This window comes from Salmo trutta, chromosome 40 (assembly GCF_901001165.1).
Source record: "Salmo trutta chromosome 40, fSalTru1.1, whole genome shotgun sequence".
NCBI classification, from domain to species: domain Eukaryota; kingdom Metazoa; phylum Chordata; class Actinopteri; order Salmoniformes; family Salmonidae; genus Salmo; species Salmo trutta.
In genome coordinates, this window is record NC_042996.1 from 13,074,931 (window position 1) to 13,094,674 (window position 19,744).

Genomic DNA, 19,744 nt, shown 5'->3' on the forward strand with positions numbered 1-19,744 from the left:
CTCTTCTCGTCCCAGATGGCAATTTAAGAGGATGTTTCAGAGGGGGCAAACTACTCTGACGACCTCGAATGACTTCAAGCCTCTGATGGAGCAGCCAATTGATCAATTTAAGAGCATTCAACATTAAAGTTTCCCACATTACTCTTGCTTTTTGCACATTCAGGCTTGGGGGTTTTGCTCAACATCACATGATTTTTTAAATGACCTCTTACCTTGGTGGGGGCGGGGGGCAGGTGCGAGGGGGTTGCCTGCCAGGTATTTGGCGGGGCTGTCACCCTCCTTCAGGTTATGGAGGTCAGGCAGGGGGTTGTTGGCTATGAGTAAGGCTGTCCTGTCCAGGTTGGCCTCCGAGGCCTTGAACATGAGCGGCACTCAATTCTTATGGCGGCTAGACTTCCCTTGACCCTGAACCTCCAGCAGCTTCTGACACTCCATCCTGTCATTAAACGCCTGAGAGAGAGACCGAGAGAGAGAGAAAGAAAGAGTGCAAATCTAATCTAAGCAAGTATCTAGAAATCTACATGTTGGTTTATTCATTCATGACTGTTTTTATAGACAACAGAGTTTGCATTGGTTGAATATCTTATAAAGATGACACAGGTCATGGTTGGTAACGGTGTGTGACATTGTGACAGGATGTGTTCTGTGTGTTGTATCAGGGAAACCTTGATCACGGAGGGCACGTCAATGGCTGTCTCTGTCCGAGCCAGTTTGGACTCCGACTCCTCCCTTAGAATGTTCCAGATCTCTTTGGAATCCAGGACTGTTACAGACATATAGAAAATATGACAAATGTCATCCACTTCGACACACAATACTGCTCATTAGTACTGTAGTCTGTCTACTGTATCAAGGATAGCAGCAATGTAGCAAAATCCAGACACAGATAAACATTTGATGGTTTGTATTGTGTTTCAGTGCATGAACCCGGTCATATATTTGCATTATTAGAATGATTCTCTCACCTTTTGCTTTCTGATAGATCTCAGGGGCCTTTGGAGCAATAATCTCATCCTTGCTCACTGGCTGGAGGAAAGCCTTATATTCCCTAAAGCCCTGTAAATCAATGCATGGACAATCTCACTGCAGCCAAATCATATTGCAATCAATAAGTATTATAATAACAAACTCTAATAATTTATCAAATTAAACCGTACTTTTTAGCCTGCATGGAGGATTCAAAAACAAGTTGCTACAATGAGAATACTGACATTGTGATTCAGAGGCTTAAGTGAAAGCACCGTTCCATCATATTTAGATTTGATATTTAACATTCTACAGGCCTTTGGGTGATGTCATAGTGTACTGTAGAACTGTAATGTAGAACTTTGCACTGTTGCTGAAACATCCCCAAAGCTGTATGTTGTGACATCGAAGCAATAATATGCTAGGTTGAAGATACCCAGGTTAGGAGGATTTCTAATATCCCATAAAGCTTTGTAAACAATTTATAATCAAACAGACTAGCGATTTTTATTTTTTATTTTATTTCACCTTTATTTAACCAGGTAGGCTAGTGGAGAACAAGTTCTCATTTACAACTGCAACCTTGCCAAGATAAAGCAAAGCAGTGTGACACAAACAACACACAGTTACACATAGAATAAACAAGCGAACAGTCAATAACACAATAGAAAAAAAAGAAAGTCTATATACAGTGTGTGCAAATGGCGTGAGGAGGTAAGGCAATAAATAGGCCATAGTAGCAAAGTAATTACAATTTAGCAGATTAACACTGGAGTGATAGATGAGCAGATGATGATGTGCAAGTAGAAATACTGGTGTGCAAAAGAGCAGAAAAGTAAATAAAAACAATATGGGGATGAGGTAGGTAGATTGGGTGGGCTATTTACAGATGGGCTATGTACAGCTGCAGCGATTGGTTAGCTGCTCAGATAGCTGATGCTTAAAGTTGGCGAGGGAAAAATAAGTCTCCAGCTTCAGCGATTTTTGCAATTCATTCCAGTCATTGGCAGCAGAGAACTGGAAGGAAAGGCGGCCAAAGGGGGTGTTGGCTTTGGGGATGACCAGTGAGATATACCTGCTGGAGCGCGTGCTACGGGTGGGTATTGTTATCATGACCAGTGAGCTGAGATAAGGCAGAGCTTTACCTAACATAGACTTATAGATGACCTGGAGCCAGTGGGTCTGGCAACAAATATGTAGCGAGGGCCAGCCGACTTGAGCATACAGGTCGGAGTGGTGGGTGGTATAAGGGGCTTTGGTGACAAAACGGATGGCACTGTGATAGACTGCATCCAGTTTACTGAGTAGAGTATTGGAAGCTATTTTGTAAATGACATCGCCAAAGTCGAGGATCGGTAGGATAGTCAATTTTACAAGGGTATGTTTGGCAGCATGAGTGAAGGAGGCTTTGTTGCGAAATAGGAAGCCGATTCTAGATTTAATATTGGATTGGAGATGTTTAATATGAGTCTGGAAGGAGAGTACAGTCTAGCCAGACACCTAGGTATTTGTAGTTGTCCACATATTCTAAGTCAGAACCGTCCAGAGTAGTGATGCTTGTCGGGCGGGCAAGTGCAGGCAGCGAACGGTTGAAGAGCATGCATTTAGTTTTACTAGCATTTAAGAGCAGTTGGAGGCCACGGAAGGAGTGTTGTATGGCATTGAAGCTCGTTTGGAGGTTAGTTAACACAGTGTCCAAAGAAGGGCCAGATGTATACAGAATGGTGTCGTCTGCGCAGAGGTGGATCAGGGAATCACCCGCAGCAAGAGCGACATCGTTGATATATACAGAGAAAAGTGTCGGCCTAAGAATTGAACCCTATGGTATCCCACAAGAGACTGCCAGAGGTCCGGACAACAAGCCCTCCGATTTGACACACTGAACTCTGTCTGAGAAGTAGTTGATGAACCAGGCGAGGCAGTCATTTGAGAAACCAAGGCTATTGAGTCTGCCGATAAGAATACAGTGATTGACAGAGTCGAAAGCCTTGGCCAGGTCGATGAAGACGGCTGCACAGTACTGTCTTTTATCGATAGTGGTTATGATATCGTTTAGTACCTTGAGCATGGCTGAGGTGCACCCGTGACCAGCTCAGAAACGGATTGCACAGCGGAGAAGGTACGGTGGGATTCGAAATGGTCAGTGATCTGTTTATTAACTTGGATTTCGAAGACTTTAGAAAGGCAGGGCAGGATGGATATAGGTCTATAACAGTTTGGGTCTAGAGTGTCACCGCGGCAGCTTTCCAATCTTTAGGGATCTCGGACGATACGAAAGAGAGGTTGAACAGACTGGTAATAGGGGTTGCAACAATGGCGGCGGATAATTTTAGAAAGAGAGGGTCCTGATTGTCTAGCCCAGCTGATTTGTACAGGTCCAGGTTTTGCAGCTCTTTCAGAACATCTGCTATCTGGATTTGGGTGAAGGAGAAGCTGGGGAGGCTTGGGCAAGTAGCTGCGGGGGGGTGCGGAGCTGTTGGCCGGGGTTGGGGTAGCCAGGAGGAAAGCATGGCCAGCCGTAGAGAAATGCTTATTAAAATTCTCGATTACCTAGGATTTATCGGTGGTGACAGTGTTACCTAGCCTCAGTGCAGTGGGCAGCTGGGAGGTGTTCTTATTCTCCATGGACTTTACAGTATCCCAAAACTTTTTGAAGTTTGAGCTACAGGAGGCAAATTTCAGTTTGAAAAAGCTAGTCTTTGCTTTCTTGACTGACTGTGTGTATTGGTTCCTGACTTCCCTGAACAGTTGCATATTGCGGGGACTATTCGATACTAGTGCAGTCCGCCACAGGATGTTTTTGTGCTGGTCGAGGGCAGTCAGGTCTGGAGTGAACCAAGGGCTATATCTGTTCTTAGTTCTACATTTTTTGAAAGGGGCATGCATATTTAAGATGGTGAGGAAATTACTTTTAAAGAACGACCAGGCGATGCTTGTTATCAACTAGAATAAACAGGAATCTGTTTAATTTCATGAATGCAACTTGTCCTTACCTATTTTGTCTTCAACCTAGCCAATACAGGCTCCACAGGAGGCTGGTGAGGGAAGAATGGCTCATAATACCACAGGTTTGATGTGTTTCTTACCAGTCATTCCATTCCAGCAATTACAACGAGCGTGTCCTCCCCAATTAGGGTACCACCAACCACCTGTGAAAAGCTCACCTATGGGGGTTGAAACACCCATACAGTCAGGAGATAGGTAATATATTGGTGGCATTGATATCTGTTTGCATTTGACTCAAACAAGGCCACCAAGGTGAAAGGAAAAGTGTACTACTGCAGTGCCCTAGGCCTAGGGCAATGGGAGAGATGCTAGGACAACTAGGCTCCATTAAAACCCCATTGATTTGAGGGAAATAGCTCATTATGGAATAATGGCAGGTTCTAAAAGAATGATGTGAGTTGAAATTGCATAGTATCTCAGCTAATAATCATGTACACATAATGACCTCGGGTCCATGTTGTACCTCTGGAGCGCTTGAATGTGGAGAGGCACTTATTTTTCTTCCTTTGCCTCCTCCTCCTCCTCCTCCTCCTCCTCTCCCAGTTCAACTGCATTCTCTGGGATGGTCTCCAAGTCCAAATCCATGATCATGTTCATACTACCATGCTAACCACCATCAATGCCCTATCCAACCACACCTTTATCTACACCTAACACACTATATGAATAGATACAGGTTGAGCACTGCATGTCTTGTCAGACCCGGACAGTGACATGGTAACACAGGCGACAGGGACACTGAGCAGAGATAAGATAAACTTCCACAACTTTAAAACCTTATTGAGAACATCAGGCTTCCTTGGAACTCATTCATCCACATTACAGAACAGGAACTTTCCCGGTTTAAGATTCCGTACTCAGTAGACGCTATCTTCTGTGGTTCTGTGCAGTGTCTGGGACAAGTCCTGCAATAAAAGGCCTTTCCTGTTTCCATTATCACGTTATAAAGTAAGTGTTGGATTGTGTTGAGTGCTTCTAGATATAACAGTGATTAAATCTGTTATGATTGAGGGTATTGTGAAAAGACTTGTTATGATCCCTTGAGCTCGGATAAGTTTTATACCTAGCAGAACAGGGTTATATAGTTCACATGCAGGTTCAGGACCACGGACACAAATGTGATAACATACACACAGGAAAAAGTAAGATTAGTATGCAATATCAATTCAGTTTTATTGAACATTTATTCAATAAAAAATGTAAAACTGTCCCACTGGAAATGAGCTCCCGTCCAACTCATTTCGATTCCAGGATCTGTAGAGCAGAACCCTGTGACACGTACAATATGAACATTCATCCAATTCATTTCCTGTCTGCTTGACTGTAGAGTTGACATGTAGACATCATGAAGACATCGAGGCATTGATCCCCAGTCATTATAACCGATTTCAAATGGTGCTAGAAGGCTGTAAGGGGCTCTAAACACCAGAAGAAATCAGTCATCCTTTAAAGGGGAGAGAGAGAGGATGGCTCCAGTAGACTGACTGACACTACCAGAGGCCCAGTGCTGTTCTCCTGTCCCCAAGAACACTGATTTCAAATGGTGCTAGACACTGGGAACATTAATCTAAACCACCATGTGAAACCAGCCTCTGGGGGAAGACTTTCCCTGCCGGACAATAGGGATGCAGTGGATGCGCGGCAGCAGCAAAGATTTTGGAGGATACTTTGCTTATTTAGAAACTCTGTGCAGCAGTTGTGACATGGATGACAAGTACATTTACAAAGACAGTCCACTCATTTGGCTTAGCATTTCTATGCTTAACCTTACACAAACACAATAATTATCAGTATAAAGTGATCTGTCAGTACAGAAAGTGATCGTGACATTACTTTGCTTTAGCAGGAAGTCATTCTGATGAATGTCGTTGCCATGGTAGCCCAGCTATGAGGACAGCTGACGTGTGACATCATCCTCCACACTTTGGACACTACCTCTTAACTGTAGAACTGTGAAGAAGAACTGCAGTAACTTTATAAGAATAATATAATATCTTTAGATACTATTCTCTTCACGTCAACATAAAGAAAACATAACACATTACAATATTAGACAGTATAGGAAAATGATACAATTTTGCATGCACAATTCATTACAACAATCATTATCTAGCAACAATAAATGACTGTAAGAAATACGTAACAACATCTAACCAGTCTACTAGTGTTCTATTCTAGAAGTCATCCAACAAGCATGAACACAATGTTACTCACCCACCCAACTAACTGTTGTTCTCAGAGCTCAGCGACCTCTCTGCCTGCCAAGGGTCCTGGGAAAAACACATAGAAACACCACATGACCACAGAGTGTGTGTGAGTGTGTGTGTGTGTGTGTGTGTGTGTGTGTGTGTGTGTGTCTGTGTGTGTGTGTGTGTGTGTGTGTCTGTGTCTGTGTGTAAGTGTGTGTTTGGGCAAACACTCCACATCCATGAGTAACCAAACAAACTACTCTCACAGCCACTAAACACTAGTCGTGATATCTTACCTGTTTGACAGTGCTTGCCTCAGCCTTACTATAGCTTCCTTATTGTGTCCTGCTTACTGTACCTGTCCTGCAGGTATCTATGGACAAGGCAGGGCACAGGCTGCTGTCCATGTGACTGAGTGACACACCTCCCCAAACCCTATTTCTATTTACAATGGGGCTAATGTTGACCATGACATCATGACCAACACACACGTGTGTTTCACGTAGGGCGTGGCAGGCAGCACACACACCTGTGGATCCCACCTGATCTTCATCATACCACATTCAGGTGGAGGAATGTACAGTGAGTGAACAGATCGCAGCTGGGGTGTTCAGTGTCGGAAAAAACGACTGGGGCACAAAGAGCTCTGTGCTGTGTGATTATGAGAACCAGGCCAAAACACTTACGTAACCATGCCGTTGCCATGACAACACAGCTTAATAGCAGTTGGTCCCAGAGGTTCTCACAGTCAATCACAGGTGTCTGAATGCTGGGTGTTGGCTGACCTATAATGGCCATATAACATGGTGTATGTCAGCGCATGTTGTAAAGAAGAAAAACACAGTTGGATGGAACAGTATCATCACAACGTGACACTTTTCTACAATCCTGCCTTTGGACACCAGGGGGCAGCATAACATCTCATAAACCACACCATAAGTAGTCACCCAGCAGCACCAGTCCGTAGCATGGTAGGGGAGAGGAAAGAAAGAAGCCAACCTCAAACCTAACAACAACACCCTGTGGGATGAATGAATAAGTAAGAGACACATTTCAACGTTACCGCTCCCTTTCTCTCTCCCCCCATGTGAAAGGAGCCCTTGTGGAGGGTTGGCCGTTGCGCTTTCTGTTTCATTCTCTCCCAGGAAGTAACATGCAGAGATAGAGACTCCCACACACCAGCCCGGCAGGCCCTAGCTGCTGCTGGTGACAGTAATGTCGCCCTTCCTGCTGCTGCTCCTCCATTCCTTCACTCGGGGTATCAAAAAGATCAAGAGAGAGCAAGAAAGAGAGAGAGAGAGAGCAAGAAAGAGAGAGAGTGACGGTGGTGTGTTTATATAACAGCCTGGATGGTGGTGGAGTGGGGTGGGGGGGTAATTTTCCTGAAAATTATATGAGATTCCTTTTTCAGGGAGAGGCCGGCCTATTCCGATGCTGGGTAGAGTAGCATCTTTCTTTTGTCCAAACTTGTATGGGCACATCTGCCTTGCGGCACACCTATTTAGTGAGATTAGACTTCATCTTATACTCATCCAAAAAAGTGACACAAGGTTATTAATTTGTTAGTTTCAGAAAAGGGTGGAAACGGTATGTGCTGCAAGTCGTCCACTCTGAGTTTCAAACACACATAAACGCCTCACACAAGAGGAGGAGACAGACAGACGGAGCTCTGTGGATGTGGGGTGACTGCGAGAGGGTTGATTGTGGTCAAGGTGCATAAGAGGAGGAGGAATGATGAAAGGAGATGGGGGATGATAGAGGGTCGACTCTGGAAAGGATGTTCTCATCATTACACAGGAAGAATTACTCACTGCCAGTATGATAATCAGACGACAAGGTTACCCCTCCTGCCGGATATGGCATTACTTACCTACGGTTTGTGTGTGTGTGTGTGTGTGTCGATACGTGTGGGATGGTAAAGGGATTATGAGTCATCGGTCAGAGCATCTTTCCCACCATGACAACACATCTAATATAATGCGAATCAGTCATCTGATAAATGCGAGAAACACTGTTCTGATGGGACTCACTATAGCGGAATAGAGAGCGCACACTGCTGAGGTGTTAAAACACTGAGTCATCCAGAGCTTTATGAGGCCTGATGACTGACTCCTCTCTAAGTTCTCCCTACTGGGCTGTCTTCAACAGGCAGCACGATAAAACCCCTCTATCCCCCTGGGACTACATCATCACTGACCTGAGCGTATCCTTCATTCCCGTAAAGATAGCATCTGAGCCATTATATTGACATAATTGTTCCAGGAACTGTGTAGCGGAATGTAGTGCTGAAGAGGCTCAAAGGAGTGACTGGCATTTCATCAGAGACAGTGAATCAGTGTTGACATACTACTGATTAATACCTTCCCTCCTAGTCTTTTCAGAACCCCTGGAAACTCGGGCTTGAGTCTCATTATTGGATTCCTGATCAAGAAAGTCTATGGAAAGTCAATGGAAGAAGCTAAAGGAGGAGGTTGCACATTGAAACAGATCTTTCGTGATAGGGTACACAGCCAACATGCACCGGTGTCCATGATGTGAATATTGGGTGTGTGTGTTTCTGTGTGTGCGCGTGGGTGTTAATCTGCGTAGGATGCTACAAAACAAGAGTGCCAACTGAGTAATGATAATGAAGGAGACTGCAGCCCCGTCAAAGACCCTGTGCTGTACAGTATGTGAACCGTGACAGATGATGCCACACGTTCAGTACAGATGTGGTGATAAGGCATTAAACTGGATGATGGGGCCATTCTCTGAGGGCCATTCCAGGAGTTAACCAATAAAGACCCTCCATTACTGGATAAGTGTCTCTGTCAGTACCTCTTTCCAGATAATGCGGTTAAGCCTAGCGTGTATCGCTGGGCTCATGTGTGTGTTAATGTGCATCAGCGCGCGAGTGCTAGCTGCACTAGGGGTTCATGCATGGGCCATGCAGAGCAATAGGCTGTACTGATGGCAGGTATTAGCCCGCTGTGTGGAGCTATGCTAATGGCAGATCAGTCTGATGGAGGGAGAACAGAACATCCATCATGGTTGTGGAGTAAGTGGGGGCTTTTAATCAAATACTATCGAACATGCATCTATGCAGTAAGCGAGGAATACAGTACAGTGCTACACACTTGAATGCCACACACACACAAAATAAGCCCACATCATAAGATAAGATTTAAGAGTTCCTGGATTTTCAGAACACACACAAGGCAGGCTGACGTTTCTCCATAACCCTCCAAAGTATTTTTCCACGGTCAGAGAAAAAGAGGACAATAACAAGTGCGTCTCCTCGCTTTCTAAAGAATCTTAAACATCTGGCTTTGTTTGGATCCAGTTCCGGGAACGGGACGAACTTTCGTCCATTTTCTGTGCCACTACAAGCCGGGAGGACTCGTCTTTCGCGGAAACAGATAAACAATCTTAACAGCCTAATTGGAGCACGGTTAAAAAATAGCCCTTGTTTTTCTGCGTATGAGACTGAAAGGCTCTGGAAATGTGCGAGAGGGAAAAACAGAGACTCTCTTCAACTCCGGCTCAGGAGCAGGCTGCCAGGAAGCCAGTAAGGGATGAGTAGGCCGTGGGGGGGTTAGCCCATGCCAGGAAGAGGGGCTGTGTTGTGGGGCTCTGGGTGACGTGTGTGACCCCCGGAGGGCTGGATGACGGCAGGGTGAGTCACTAAATGATGTGGCATTCAGGGCTGCTGTGATCAGCCTCCTGTTTATCTCCACACCTCTCAACTGACAGGGTGTGTGTTTGTGTGTGTGTGTATTGCAAGAGAGGGGAAAGGGGGGAACCATCACCCTCCTTGGAATTATGCTGAGACAAAACTCACACATTTTGAGAAAGTGGTTCACGTTTACAGTAAACCAATTATACACAGATGTGCTATCATAATTTGATCATAGTGTTGTCGCAGAGAATTTTGAGGTGCTACAGGAAATACAAATTGTAGTGTATTTGAGGTTTGAAAAGGCTTCTTAAGTATGTCATTTCCACTTTAAATTGTCAGACTTGATAAAAACATTTTTTTATTTTTATGAATCAACCCCTACAAAAACATCCATTAATTACAATCCACATAATAATTCACATTTCCTGTTCCTGCAGGATTATTTTCCTGCTGTGCCAAACTGGTCAAATTAAGATAGTATATCTGTACAGTACATTCTTAGTCTCTGACAAACATCTACCGCAGCAAACTGAGGACTGTTATTTTCTTACTAAAGCCCTAAAATCCATTTGAGATGGGACACATTTGCTTTTCATTTTGACACAGTTCTCTGCAGGCCACAAACACTGAGTCACAACAACACTCAAATGTCAGGAAGCAGAATGTCTTTCAACATGGTGGCAAATAATAAAAACACACACACACACACACACACACACACACACACACACACACACACACACACAAAGTCCCAAAGATTGACCGCAGACGGACTCCCTGTTGGCCCATCGCCAAGGCAACTTCCCAAAAAGAGAGCTCCTTTTTACCGTAAACTAATTTTCCAGCAGCCACGCTATGAATGTACAACATTGTTTATCAAGAGAGAAATCTTCAAGTTCAGACATCTGATAGTACTGTGTAGGCGTGTGTTTGAGTGAGTGGGGAATGAATGATGATTAGGCTAGAAGTTTATGTCACGGTCTCCAGAGAAGAATATATAGTTTCTCTATCGTTGGATATGCAGATGGTAAATGATCCAACTATTTCTGACCTCCCCCCAGCACCATAGCGGTTCTCCTCAAAGGAGCCCAGTGTTTGGTTGCTGGCTCACGGCCAGTCCAAAGCCCTCGGTGTCTGAGCACTTCTCTCTTCCACCTCTAGAATCAATGACTGTACATCTGAAGAGCATTCCTCAGGCTCCTCTCCTTCCCTACAAATCATTCCTCAGGCTCCTCTCCTTCCCTACAAATCATTCCTCAGGCACCTCTCCTTCCCTACAAATCATTCCTCAGGCACCTCTCCTTCCCTACAAATCATTCCTCAGGCACCTCTCCTTCCCTACAAATCATTCCTCAGGCACCTCTCCTTCCCTACAAATCATTCCTCAGGCACCTCTCCTTCCATACAAATCATTCCTCAGGCACCTCTCCGCCCCTACAAATCATTCCTCAGGCTCCTCTCCTTCCCTACAAATCATTCCTCAGGCACCTCTCCGCCCCTACAAATCATTCCTCAGGCTCCTCTCCTTCCCTACAAATCATTCCTCAGGCACCTCTCCGTCCCTACAAATCATTCCTCAGGCTCCTCTCCTTCCCTACAAATCATTCCTCAGGCACCTCTCCGTCCCTACAAATCATTCCTCAGGCTCCTCTCCTTCCCTACAAATCATTCCTCAGGCTCCTCTCCTTCCCTACAAATCATTCCTCAGGCTCCTCTCCTTCCCTACAAATCATTCCTCAGGCACCTCTCCGTCCCTACAAATCATTCCTCAGGCACCTCTCCTTCCCTACAAATCATTCCTCAGGCACCTCTCCTTCCCTACAAATCATTCCTCAGGCTCCTCTCCTTCCCTACAAATCATTCCTCAGGCACCTCTCCTTCCCTACAAATCATTCCTCAGGCACCTCTCCTTCCCTACAAATCATTCCTCAGGCACCTCTCCTTCCCTACAAATCATTCCTCAGGCACCTCTCCTTCCCTACAAATCATTCCTCAGGCACCTCTCCTTCCATACAAATCATTCCTCAGGCACCTCTCCGTCCCTACAAATCATTCCTCAGGCACCTCTCCGTCCCTACAAATCATTCCTCAGGCACCTCTCCTTCCCTACAAATCATTCCTCAGGCACCTCTCCTTCCCTACAAATCATTCCTCAGGCACCTCTCCTTCCCTACAAATCATTCCTCAGGCACCTCTCCTTCCCTACAAATCATTCCTCAGGCACCTCTCCTTCCCTACAAATCCTTCCTCAGGCACCTCTCCTTCCCTACAAATCATTCCTCAGGCACCTCTCCGTCCCTACAAATCATTCCTCAGGCACCTCTCCGTCCCTACAAATCATTCCTCAGGCACCTCTCCTTCCCTACAAATCATTCCTCAGGCACCTCTCCGTCCCTACAAATCCTTCCTCAGGCACCTCTCCTTCCCTACAAATCATTCCCCAGGCACCTCTCCTTCCCTACAAATCATTCCTCAGGCACCTCTCCGTCCCTACAAATCATTCCTCAGGCTCCTCTCCTTCCCTACAAATCATTCCTCAGGCACCTCTCCTTCCCTACAAATCATTCCTCAGGCACATCTCCGTCCCTACAAATCATTCCTCAGGCACCTCTCCGTCCCTACAAATCATTCCTCAGGCTCCTCTCCTTCCCTACAAATCATTCCTCAGGCTCCTCTCCTTCCCTACAAATCATTCCTCAGGCACCTCTCCTTCCCTACAAATCATTCCTCAGGCACCTCTCCTTCCCTACAAATCATTCCTCAGGCACCTCTCCGTCCCTACAAATCATTCCTCAGGCACCTCTCCGTCCCTACAAATCATTCCTCAGGCACCTCTCCGTCCCTACAAATCATTCCTCAGGCACCTCTCCTTCCCTACAAATCCTTCCTCAGGCACCTCTCCTTCCCTACAAATCCTTCCTCAGGCACCTCTCCTTCCCTACAAATCATTCCTCAGGCACCTCTCCGTCCCTACAAATCATTCCTCAGGCACCTCTCCTTCCCTACAAATCATTCCTCAGGCACCTCTCCTTCCCTACAAATCATTCCTCAGGCACATCTCCGTCCCTACAAATCATTCCCCAGGCACCTCTCCTTCCCTACAAATCATTCCTCAGGCACCTCTCCTTCCCTACAAATCATTCCCCAGGCACCTCTCCTTCCCTACAAATCATTCCTCAGGCACCTCTCCTTCCCTACAAATCATTCCTCAGGCACCTCTCCTTCCCTACAAATCATTCCTCAGGCTCCTCTCCTTCCCTACAAATCATTCCTCAGGCACCTCTCCGTCCCTACAAATCATTCCTCAGGCACCTCTCCTTCCCTACAAATCCTTCCTCAGGCATCTCTCCTTCCCTACAAATCCTTCCTCAGGCACCTCTCCTTCCCTACAAATCATTCCCCAGGCACCTCTCCTTCCCTACAAATCCTTCCTCAGGCACCTCTCCGTCCCTACAAATCATTCCCCAGGCACCTCTCCTTCCCTACAAATCCTTCCTCAGGCACCTCTCCTTCCCTACAAATCCTTCCTCAGGCACCTCTCCGTCCCTACAAATCATTCCTCAGGCACCTCTCCTTCCCTACAAATCATTCCTCAGGCTCCTCTCCTTCCCTACAAATCATTCCTCAGGCACCTCTCCGTCCCTACAAATCATTCCTCAGGCACCTCTCCTTCCCTACAAATCCTTCCTCAGGCATCTCTCCTTCCCTACAAATCCTTCCTCAGGCACCTCTCCTTCCCTACAAATCCTTCCTCAGGCACCTCTCCGTCCCTACAAATCATTCCTCAGGCACCTCTCCTTCCCTACAAATCCTTCCTCAGGCACCTCTCCGTCCCTACAAATCATTCCTCAGGCACCTCTCCTTCCCTACAAATCATTCCTCAGGCACCTCTCCTTCCCTACAAATCATTCCTCAGGCACCTCTCCTTCCCTACAAATCATTCCTCAGGCTCCTCTCCTTCCCTACAAATCATTCCTCAGGCTCCTCTCCTTCCCTACAAATCATTCCTCAGGCACCTCTCCTTCCCTACAAATCATTCCTCAGGCACCTCTCCTTCCCTACAAATCATTCCTCAGGCACCTCTCCGTCCCTACAAATCATTCCTCAGGCACCTCTCCTTCCCTACAAATCATTCCCCAGGCACCTCTCCTTCCCTACAAATCATTCCCCAGGCACCTCTCCGTCCCTACAAATCATTCCCCAGGCACCTCTCCTTCCCTACAAATCATTCCTCAGGCACCTCTCCTTCCCTACAAATCATTCCCCAGGCACCTCTCCGTCCCTACAAATCATTCCCCAGGCACCTCTCCTTCCCTACAAATCATTCCTCAGGCACCTCTCCTTCCCTACAAATCATTCCTCAGGCACCTCTCCTTCCCTACAAATCATTCCTCAGGCACCTCTCCTTCCCTACAAATCATTCCTCAGGCACCTCTCCTTCCCTACAAATCCTTCCTCAGGCACCTCTCCTTCCCTACAAATCATTCCTCAGGCACCTCTCCGTCCCTACAAATCATTCCTCAGGCACCTCTCCGTCCCTACAAATCAATAACTACAGGAAGTTTTTGATCTCCGCCTGCCTCAATATCTAAAGGTTCAATCCCTCTGTGTCGCAGTGCCACTCGAGAGAGAGAGAGAGAGAGAGAGAGAGAGAGAGAGAGAGAGAGAGAGAGAGAGGAACAGAAACTAGCCATAGGTATAAGCATATCCAAGTCCCAGAATGTTCTTTTGCCAGCGTATATGTACGTGGTTCCCAGTATATGATAAGCTTTGTCATAATATCATCTTTATCTGATTATTCAGTTTATAGTGCACTGTAAGGACTATATAGGGCCACTCCTCTAACGGTCACTAGAGTACACAGGTAGTGTGACGCAGGTACTACATGAAGCACAGGTACATGGCAGCACAGCCTGGTGGCGTCATAAACGTACACGCGTGCTTTTCCAGTACTATAGTCATTTATCACCGCTGTTTACCTTGTCAAAAACATTTGTTACTGGGAAGAACTCTCACACTGCTTGTATCGATCACCACCCCTTGTGTTTACGGTGTGCTGTCTGATCAGAGAGGGACTAAGGAAAGAGGAAGCCTACTCTAAGACATGTAAACCCCTTCTTGGCAGCGAGCCAGAAGGAGAGGAGACGATCCATCATGCTCAGTGTCATGTAGAACATCACGCCGGCTTCCTCATTTCATAGAAGGACATAGATTCTCTATACATTAACGTGTCATCAGCTGGGATGACGTCATCTGACTAAGTGTGTCATCACTTTGCGGCGGAATACAGTGTGGAAATATTACAGCCCATATCTATTTTCAGACTTGAGGCTATGTTCTGGAACAAAAGGCCAGAAGCACTGAGCTCCAGTCTCCCTCACAGGAATTGTCCTCAACATTCTGCCGTTGCTAAGTGACCCCTGACCCTGTTGTCACCAAGGGAACAATGACGCTAATGGGAGCTCTGACAGAGTGATAGCTACAGAGGGGTGCGTGTGTGTGTGTGAGCGTGTGTGTGTGTGAGTGTGTGTGAGCGTGTGTGTGTGTGAGCGTGTGTGTGTGTGTGTGAGCGTGTGTGTGTGTGTGTGTGTGAGCGTGTGTGCGTGAGCGTGTGTGAGCGTGTGTGCGTGAGCGTGTGTGAGCGTGTGTGTGTGTGTGAGCGTGTGTGTGTGTGGGAGCGTGTGTGTGTGTGGGTCGGGTGTGTCTATGGAACAGGCTGGCCTGGTTTCTCGCAACACTCAGGGCCTGATGTGTAGACACCCTTGGGGCCAGCCAAACAGTGACCGTTCTCCAGCATGTGTGGGAGCGAGCTTCAACGATTCAGAACTGTGTGTGTTCTGCTTCAACTGAGAAGTCGTCACAGGTGAATTTAACAGGTAAACATGGACTACCACACATAAACACACCCGATGACATTAGCAAAACCGTTTGTTCCAACTGAACAAACTGTTCTGGACCACCCCACATGGAAGTGATGTCATAGTCAAATCAAGTCACTTCCTGTGCTATTCTGAGAACACTCAATTGACGCCCATTGATGCTCTGTGTCTCTGTGTAAGGCCCACAAAAAACACGTTTTCAGAAATCATCCCCCGGAGGTGTATTTATCAGAGGTAGCAGAAAAGGGAATTCCCTGTGTTTTACTGTTACAGACACCAGTATAGGAAAGGAGGGACACACAACTCATATTTACTATTCTAACATAACAATCACCCCTCAATCTCTGTAACACCCCCTCCCACTGCTCTCTCTCATTCCTTCTCTTTTTATTTTTATTTCTTTCCCTCCCTCCCTCCCTCCCTTCCTTCCTTCCTTCCTTCCTTCCTTCCTTCCTTCCTTCCTTCCTTCCTTCCTTCCTTCCTTCCTTCCTTCCTTCCTTCCTTCCTTCCTTCCTTCCTCACTCTCCCTCCCTCCCTCCTTCTCTCTCTCTCTCTCTCTTCCTTCCTTCCCCTCCCTCCCTCCCTCCCTCCCTCCCTCCGAGATGTAACAGGTATTCATTCCACTACAACAAAGCTGTGAGACGTGGCAGAGTGTGTGTGCATCACCAGAGGGATGGGTCAGAGCAGGCCGGATTTGGTTACCATCCACTGACGCACATTCACACAGAGACACACACAGATGTAAACAAATACACACACCCACAAAAACGCAAACACGCATACTCTACACAATACTAACATACAATGAAGAAACGCAGGCACTGACAGACACACAAATAAAATAGAAAAAAATTCAGAATGGAAATACATCCGCACACACACACACACGCTAATTAGTCATTAACAGGACCATGACAAATGGCTTACGGCTTCCCGTATGGTCCTTAGTAAATAAATAGGTTTACTCACTGTCCCCTGTGGCGTACAGTAGAGCTGTCCAGTTAGTCTGCTGACTGAATGTCATATCCTCCACAGCCTCCCATTTCCTGAGAAAGCACAAGGATACCAGCCGAGTCATCAACGTGTCACTAACTTTGATTTTTGCGATTGCAAGAATATGATGACTGGCTACGCAAGACAAGGGGGTCAGTAGTGGGGAATATCAGAGTGACCGTCCTCCATGGGTGACCCCTCCATCCACTCCTACCTCAATCCACCTGGGTGAGTCTGGCCCCTCTCCTGTCCTCTCCTCTGACTCCTGATCTACCAAACACAGAGGGTGTGTCTTTCTCAGCGGTCAACAAAAACCAGTAAAGAAAAGGAAGCCCACAACCATGTGAGAAAGTGTGGCACTGCTAAGTAGTGTGTGTGTGTGTGTTTGGGAGAGACAGTACCTTTACTCCACCCCCTCTGACACTCCCTCTCTCTCTCTCCCTCTCTCTCTCTCTCTCTCCCACACGCACACTTCATGCCCACAGGCATGGCTGCAGTGTGTGTTCCTGGGCACAGCGTGATGCCAAACACTTCACTACAGGAAGCTGGAGAGGAGCCCAGCCAAGCCAGGAGGAGGACTGGGAATACCAGGAGAAATGGGAATAGCCACAGGCTTGGACAAGCAAACAGTAGAGACACCAACCAAAAAGTGAAGAGGAAGTTTAAACATCCACATATTATCCACAGATTATTGTCAATCCCACCTTTCAGTTCCCAAGTGTTAGCTATTCCTTAAACAGCATAATCCCTCATAGTAGGGCGGGTGATTGTTGGTCAAGTGGGGCAATCTCAATGTAGCCCCAATTTAGTATGTCTGTGATAACAAAATGAGAGGCCTGTTTCTGTGGTGATGTAGGAACAGAGGAGGGTTCCACCTGAGTGACCACGACTCTGTACATACATATCTCTGTACATACATATCTCTGTACATACATATCTCTGTACATACACACTTGGCATTGTGGGAAACCAGACCCAATTCACATGCTCTCTCTGTGGTATCCAACTTTTTCTTTCTTTCTTTCTTTCTTTCTTTCTTTCTTTCTTTCTTTCTTTCTTTCTCTCTCACACACACACACACATTTCCTACATAAACTCATGTACACATATGTAAACAACCATGCCAACCATTGACCCTGACCTGTCTACCAACCCTGAAGTGGAGACCCAAGCTGACCTGACTGAATCTGGGCCACTCTAGTGGGGCACAAAGACAACACCAGCCCCCTCAGCCCCCATACATCCAGAGCCAGAGCCATGAGAACAGGAGCTGCATTTTCAATTAAAGTGACATGATCTATGGCCACAAACACACTGCTAAGTCTGACCAGCAGAGATAAGTGTGTGTGTATATATATATATATATATATGTATATATGTATATGTGTGTGTGTCACCTGAGAGACGAGCAGGTTTTAAGCTCCCCCGGCCTCCCCCTACAGTGAATCAGCCATACTGACAGAATGAGGCCTTTCTATTACAGCAGACACACACACAGTAGGACAATCCAGGTGTGTTCACCTATCATCCGAAGGATAGGGAGAAGGAAGTAGCCCCTATCTGAACTAGTCCAATATAAATCACACACTTTGCCATGCCCTTACCTTGTATGTAAGAGTGTGCTTGTGTAGATAAAGTTTTACGAGTGTGTGGGCGTTGCGGGTGTTAGGTCAAGGTACAGTGGTGCGTGCCACACCCACCCCTCCCAGCCATTCACACGTTGATTCCAAGAACATACGGAGGTGTGGGGAGGAGCCTCACAAAAACACAAAACCAGCTGAGTCAACAGCTATAGGTACCTCAGGTGTAGGTAGGTGTGTGTGTGTGTGTGTGTGTGTGTGTCTCTGTGAGATTGGTCTCAGAAACCGGAATGTTGCACAATAAATCTGATTCAAACACGCCTTGGAATATCTTGTCCATTCCAATGTCCCTTGGAGTCCCATTCTAATTGAAATTGGCTCCTAATTGAGTTGACCCGTTCACAACCGTACAGTAGGTAAGTTACCTCCCTCTCTAGCCTCTCGTATTTCACAGCAATCAACCAGCACGATTAGAGGAGGAGATATAATGGAGATGAATGACCTCAGTCATTATCAGCGAATAGACAGACTGCATCATAGTTCCCTACTAATGACTAAGCACAGAGCTGCACCATATCATCACTAACCTAGCCAAAGGGTAGCCTAAAGCCAAGCTCTGGCAGTATATGAACAATGAGTTCTGAGAATAAGCAGCAGCATTTGAATAATCAGGCAATCAACTTATTAACATCATGATTTGAATCTCCTCTGAATCTGTCCTGACTTGCAGTACTTTGTTCCAATATGACTCCGTGTCCTTGAAACGAAAACACACTAACAAACTCCCTGTAATATATTATAAACACGGAAAAAATGAAAATAGAAAAAGTAACCTACTGTCGCTGTGAGCCTGTCAGCCACCTGCTCTCTTCACATCCCGTGTCCATCCTGAGTAAGAGAGGAGAGAGGGAAAGAGAGAGAGGGAAAGAGACGGAAGGAGAGAGTAGAAATAGAGAGATAATGGGAGAGAAAGGGGAGAGAGACTGAGTGAGAGGGAACAGACAAAAAGAGAGGGAGAGAAAAACAGAGTAAGTTCCAGTGAGCTCCGGGGGGGGGGGGGGTCCCTGCCTGTCCCTCTTCCCCAGCAGAGTCCCTCTAAGTCCCTGAGGCTGTGCTGCGAGAGCAGCCTGTCCTGGAGCTCTCCACTCAGCGGGTGAGTGTGTCTGTGGTGAAAGAGCACAAGAGAGAAATAGAAAGAGAGAGAGCGTGTGTGTGAAAGAGAGAGCGTGCGCACTGCTCAGTCATACAGATCATGACCAGTCAAGTCATTCCTGCTCAGTGAGTCAACAGGCAGTGAGCCTCTCTCTCTCTTCCTCTCCCCCTCTTCCACTTATCCCCTTTCCAATTCCTTCTTTCTCTACCACTCTCCAAAACACTCTAAGATTCTCCCTTTACTCCTCTCTGTGTATAGACTGGTTGTCTTCTTCAGTTGCAGTTCTTCTAACGCACAGCAGCCGGTACTTTTTCAGAGTG

General features: G+C 46.4%; 1 long non-coding RNA gene across 1 annotated transcript; it reads right to left on the bottom strand.

The window, feature by feature from the left end:
- Window positions 1–16,316: 16,316 nt before the first annotated feature.
- On the bottom strand, window positions 16,317–19,196 carry LOC115180284 (uncharacterized). The gene is made up of 2 exons (XR_003873048.1): window positions 19,109–19,196; window positions 16,317–16,744 (listed from the first exon to the last, which is right to left on the bottom strand). It is a non-coding gene; the product is annotated as an uncharacterized LOC115180284 (long non-coding RNA).
- Window positions 19,197–19,744: the final 548 nt, after the last annotated feature.